Here is a 6,000-nt window from a genome sequence, read left to right on the forward strand (position 1 = left end):
ACACGGGCGAAACCCCCTATGGGTCAAGTTTCGGCTTAATCGGGCACTCAAAGATAAAGTTATGGGTAAAATGCATAAAAGGGGTAGGCCTCACACTATTCCTGTGTGGCAACCTTGCACCAAAACACCATTAAAGGTGGCTGATTTAACGCCACGGGTAGTGACTTTCGGGGCTTATATATCACTTGTTCCAAGTCGGATCGTGCTCAAATTTGGTGAGCGTGTTCGTCTCAACAAGACAAGCATTTCGATAGGTGGTATGCTCTGTGACGATACCCGAGAACGGAGAAAAAACTAGATAGAAGTTGCTAATCTATGAAGAAAGTTGCAGAAAATTCAGCAGTAGCACGCCCCACTCTAGCGGCCGAATCACGACGCTCACATACCTGATTGGCACGAAACTACTTGCATTATGTGCGTAAGGTCTGTGTTTATCTATGGTCCGAATCCCACGTAAGATGAAAGGCTAGATTTCACACACGAAGGCATTAAAACTGCTGTAAATTTCGGTCTCCGAATTTCAAGATTCCGACCAAAAACTCAAGACGACGAAATCTTCATCCGGACCTAAAATCAAGTTGTGTTTGTTGCAACGTGATCGTGAAGGAATGCTTAGTGTGATTCAGCGAAGAAACTAAATAAAAACATCAAGAAACGAGCACACAATTGATCCAAAGCTTTCAAGATTCATCCAAAATTCAAGTCTCATGATCATGGTTCAAAAACATGATTCATAGCTCGAAGTTTGTATCAAAACGATCGCTATGCCGAGCCCCACAAGAAAATAATTATCTTTCAACCAAATGGCCATCAAAACAACCTCGGATCAGTCATTGAAGATCACACAAGTTCTCGAGCAGCACAGGGACAGTTCTGGATATCCACACATTGTTAAGCAGGGGCAAAATAGTCTTTTTGTATCCATTTTTAGAATTTCTTTTAATCCAATTAAATCGTAACTACCTTTAATTCTAGGTAGGTTTGAGTGTACACCCATGTTTTAGCCTAATTCTATATAAACAGGCACTGTCTCATTGTAAAAAGGGGTGAATTCATTTTTCTTGAATCAATCAATAAAGTTTTGAATTTTTCTCGAGCTTGTGCGTATGTCTTGGAGAGAAAGAGAGGAGAGAGAAGAAAAGGGCCCATACCCTTCGTTAAGGTAACTTTCTCTCTCCTCCCTTATTTTTCTCATCTTTATTTATTTCTCTCTTTTTCTCATTTATATCTATCTTTCTCTCTCTTCTTCTATCTTTATCTCTCTTTCTCTCTTCTTCTCATCTTTCTCTCTTCTTCTCATCTTTTTCTCTCTTTTTCTCATATTTCTCTCTCTTCTTCTCATCTTTCTCTCTCTTCTTCTTTATATTCCTTTTTGTTCTTCATCAAACATAGTCGGAAAAACGTAGCGTCGACTGCATCCTCTCTCTGTTCTCTGTCTAATACAGTCGGTGAAGCTTAGCACCGACTGCATCTTATCTCTCTCTTCGTCTAACACAGTCGATGAAGCCTAACCCTGACTGCATCTTCTCTCTCTTCTTCATCTAACACAGTCAGCAAAGTCTAGTGCCAACTACGTCTTTTCTCTCTTCTCTATTTAATACAGTCGACGAAGTCTAGCCCCAACAAAATCTTATCTCTCTTAGTTTAACACAGTTGGTGAAGCCTAGCGCTAACTGCATCTTCTCTCTCTTCTTTAGGTGACACAATCGGCGAAGCGTAGCGTCGACTGCATCTTCTCCCTCTCTTCTCTACCCAATACAGTCGGTGAAGCCTAACGTCGATTGCATCTTCTCTCTCTGCTCTGTCTGACACAGTCGGCGAAGCCTAACGCCAACTACATCTTATATCTCTTCTCTATCTGACACAGTAGGTGAAGCCTAGCACCAATTGCATCCTCCATTTCTCCTCTGTTTGACACAGTCGGTGAAGCCTAGTGTCGATTGCATCTTCTCTCTCTTCTCTGTCTAGCACTGTCGGCAATGCCTAGCACCGACTGTGTCTCTCTGTTTCCTCTTTTCTTAAAATGCAACCAGTAATGCCTAGTGTCGACTGTGTCCTTCTTTTCCCCTCTCCCTAACACAGCCAGTGACACCTAGCACCGACTGTGCTCTCTCTCTTCTTCCTCCAACATAGCTAACAATGCTTAGCGTCGACTGTGTCTTTCTCCCTCCCCTCTCCTTCCTTCTCTTGTTTCTCACACTCTTCTCTTATCTCACTTCTTATTCTTTCCTTATGACTTTCATAATGTTATTATTTCGTTTGACTAAGAGGGATTGAGGTTAGCATCTCATGATAGTTCTGTCATCTAGCTGTAATGTTGTTTTGCAAGAATTATTGTGTCCGCTTTATTGGCACGACAAACTAACCATTGTGCCTAGCTATTTAGTATCGGTATTGTCATCTAGTAGTAATCCTATGAGCCAGTCTGAGTTACCGAGCCTGCTTTACTACCACATAAGGCCAATTATTCATCAGCTAAGTCACGAAATTGATCTCTCCACCGAGTCAAATTATTATCTCCCCCATCTCTCTTCTCTCATTATTATTTTCTTCTTCGAACGTGTACGCCTGCATTTTTTCATCAAGAAGGCAATATGAGGTCTGTTGACCCACCTGTCTTATAATATTTGCCATATGTGTGGTTGCAGAAAACAGAAGAATACAAGTCAAGGGAGACGATTCTGAACCAGTTCTTTCTGGGGGGCTTTCTTCATGATGTAAGAGGGTGCCCATATGAGCCATCCCGATTAAGTCTCGAACCCACCTTAAATTCATCTCTCAACGATTGGTAATACGTGCCCTTGTTCTTGAACGAGCTTCTCGCGAGAGCGATCTCACAAAGTCTCAGGTCTCTGCGAAACCTAAGACACGTGCCGCCAGATCATCAAAGATTTGGAGGGCGAGATCGAGGCACCTAACCAAAGACCTGCTTGAAGACACACATAAAGGGCATGTGCATGTGTATGAGGGCAAGTTTATGGTCATGCCTCCAGGACCTGTGCAAAGCAGTTTAATGTCATGCGACGAGGATGTACACTATGGTTTTAGGTCAAATAGCTCAAACCGTAGCTATCCAGTTTAAAGTCATCCAATTAAGACCATGCAATTTAATGTCATGCAATTAGACCTCAGATGTAGTTTAAGGTCATATAGTTTGGACCATGCAGTTTAGGGTTGTGCACCTAGACTACAATGTGGGTTGCCTTGTAGGTGAATCCCCATGGGGAATGGATCTGTGGATGACAACCCAACTCCTTAGGGATAGAATGGTTAAGGCCAACAGAGGGCTTAGATGGAAATGGTAAACAAAAAGTAGACTTCACTGGGGATTACGGGACAAGTATGACTCCCTGGGAGGGAAATAGGCTTATGACAGGTAACCTGACTCCTTGGGGATCGGGTAGCAAAGGACTAATGACTTGTGTGAAGCAAACCCACCGGGGATTAAAGGGGTACATGACTTTCTTGGCATACACCGAACTCCATAGGGGATAATGGACTGTAGTACAGTGTGATTCCCACTGGGGATGAGGGATAGTTGCATGCTCTCGACTCTATTGTGGATGACAGGTTATGGTTTTGGTGCAACGACCTGGGTGCAACTCCACTGGGGACAATGGTGAAATCCCAGTGTCAGTGCATGCACGACGTTAGCATGAGAAACACAACACATGTGACAATGGTCATGGGCAGCAGCGACAGGGACACGTGCGGCATCAGCACGAACAAAAATAACACACGCAATGCCAACGTGCGTAATGACAATACACGTGGTGGTAAACTTTGAGAACACAGTCGGCGCTAGACTTTCAAGAACACAACCAGGTGTTGGGTGTGAATTACAGAGACAATGCTGAACACAAACGTTGCTGGCCTTTCAATAACACAACCGGCGCAGAGAGTGGGTTATAGAGATGGTGCTGAACTCAGCTGGTGATGGGATTTCACAAACACATCCAGCACTGAACTTAGCCGGCGATGGGCTTTAAAAAATACAGCCGGTGCTGAATGTGTTCAGGCCTCAGGCCTGAATCAGACCCGATCTGGGTTTTTGATGCATGAAATTTCATAGGCGACGATAAACTTCATTCGGGTCTCGGATCAAAGCTCGACCCTGTCTGACCCATTATTTTTTGGTCTTCAAGCATGCACCTGGCATTCCTCATTTGTGAGGGGCATTTGAGGGAAGTGTCAGCTATATAAGGAGGTAATCCTTCATTTCACCGTTTTACCGAAGGGCTAAGATAAGAATTTTAACCGTGAGAGGGAGAGACTTTCAGTGAGGGCTCTGATAAAAGCACAAGCTATTCAAAGTTTTGCCAGCAAGAACCTTGCTAAGAGAGAGCATTGGACAGCACTCGGGAGTTGGAAGGACCTGTATCTAGGGTTGCAGTGGGAAAAAACGAGAGTTCACCGAGGGAAGTAGGGAACTCCGACAGTAGCTTGAGATAGCCAAAAGAGGAAAAGGGCATAGGTTGTAGGAAAGGAACTTTTGGTGAGCTTCAATCATATTTTTGTGATTTCTTCGATGGCATTTCAGTGTTGTGAAGGAGTGGAGAAGGTGTAACCAATCGGTTTTCGGCGAGTGGAAAGGTTTCCCGGAGAGAAACCAAAAGTTGCAGGGAGGCGAATAGCCGCTTGGAATTGAATCATCATCGAGAATTCGATCCGTTGCAAGAAGACGAGAGGTTCGCAAAGGTGCACAGTCATCGGGGAGACGAAGAGTTATAGGCAGCCGAAGGGTCATAGGAACCGAAGGGGTGCGGGGAGACGAAGGGTCTTGAGGAAGTCAAAGGGTCACCATCATGAGCAAACACATGCAGCGATAGAGAACATAGTCAGTGTTAACCCCTTGCCACACACACTCAGCATCAGCCTTCAAGAAATGCAGCCAGTGTTGAGCCTTAAAAACACAATAAGCGCTGAGCCTTAGAAACACAATTGACATTGGCCTTCAGGAAGCACAGTAGGTGTTGGGCCTTTAAAACATAGCCTATGCTAGTTTCACATAGCATTTATCAGTTCCTCAGTCATGCATAGCCAGCAACATGATGTGCACGGCGCTAGCCACGTGCAGCAGTTGCCATGCGCTCATGAACGTTAGCAAGTTATACCCATCTGAGGTCATACTTGGCGATGAGTTGTGCACAAAGGTTGTTGTACACGACATGTGTGATGATGTTGATGCACGACGCTGACTTGGGTAGGCAAAGGGTGGGGACCAATGGTAAGACCTGGCTTATGAAGCCTTTTGGAAGCCAAGTCCTCCTGCACAATAGTGAAGTCCATGTTGTTCTGTGGAAGGGAACTCACTGTGAACAGGGTATGCTTTCCATCATAGGCCAATTCCTTGTCAGAGAATTTTGCTTTGTATGTCTGATATACTTTATCAAAGCATTTCCACCTTCTCCTATTGTGAGAGCCACTTTTGGCCTGTAACCGTCCTCTTTTCCTCAAATGCAAGAGGAATACTATGGGTCAACTGTTTCTTTTCCTTAGATGTAAGAGTAATGATAAATTTGTAACCTTCCTAATAATGGGCTTTTTGACACTTCTAATGCAATAAAAGAGTTTAAATTTTATTCATATTGTTTTGCTTCCTCTTTTTTCTTTCCCTTTCTTTTATATTCGATTGCACGTTGGATCCTTTAAGAGCATATCAGGGATAATACTTCTTCAGGTATCGCCCATTGATAGGGGGCATCGCCTCCTCTCCATCAGAATGTTCCAGTATGTATGCTCCATTTGACAAGACTTTCTTGAATATAAAGGGACCTTCCTACTTAGGTTGAAACTTCCCTTTACGTCGCTCATGCATAACAATCGCCCTTTTGACAGTTATAACCAGGTCCCCATGAGCGAATGAGCGAACCTTGACTGATTTGTCAAAGGCACCCTTCATTCTACCCTAGTTGAGTTCGAGATTCTGCTGAGCCTCTAACCTCTTTTCATCGAGCCCGTCTAATTCTTGATAACGAAGGTTGAATCTCTCATCTTCAG

This window comes from Amborella trichopoda, chromosome 1, assembly GCF_054954075.1.
Source record: "Amborella trichopoda isolate Santa Cruz 75 chromosome 1, AtrichopodaSantaCruz75HAP2 v2.0, whole genome shotgun sequence".
NCBI lineage: Eukaryota > Viridiplantae > Streptophyta > Magnoliopsida > Amborellales > Amborellaceae > Amborella > Amborella trichopoda.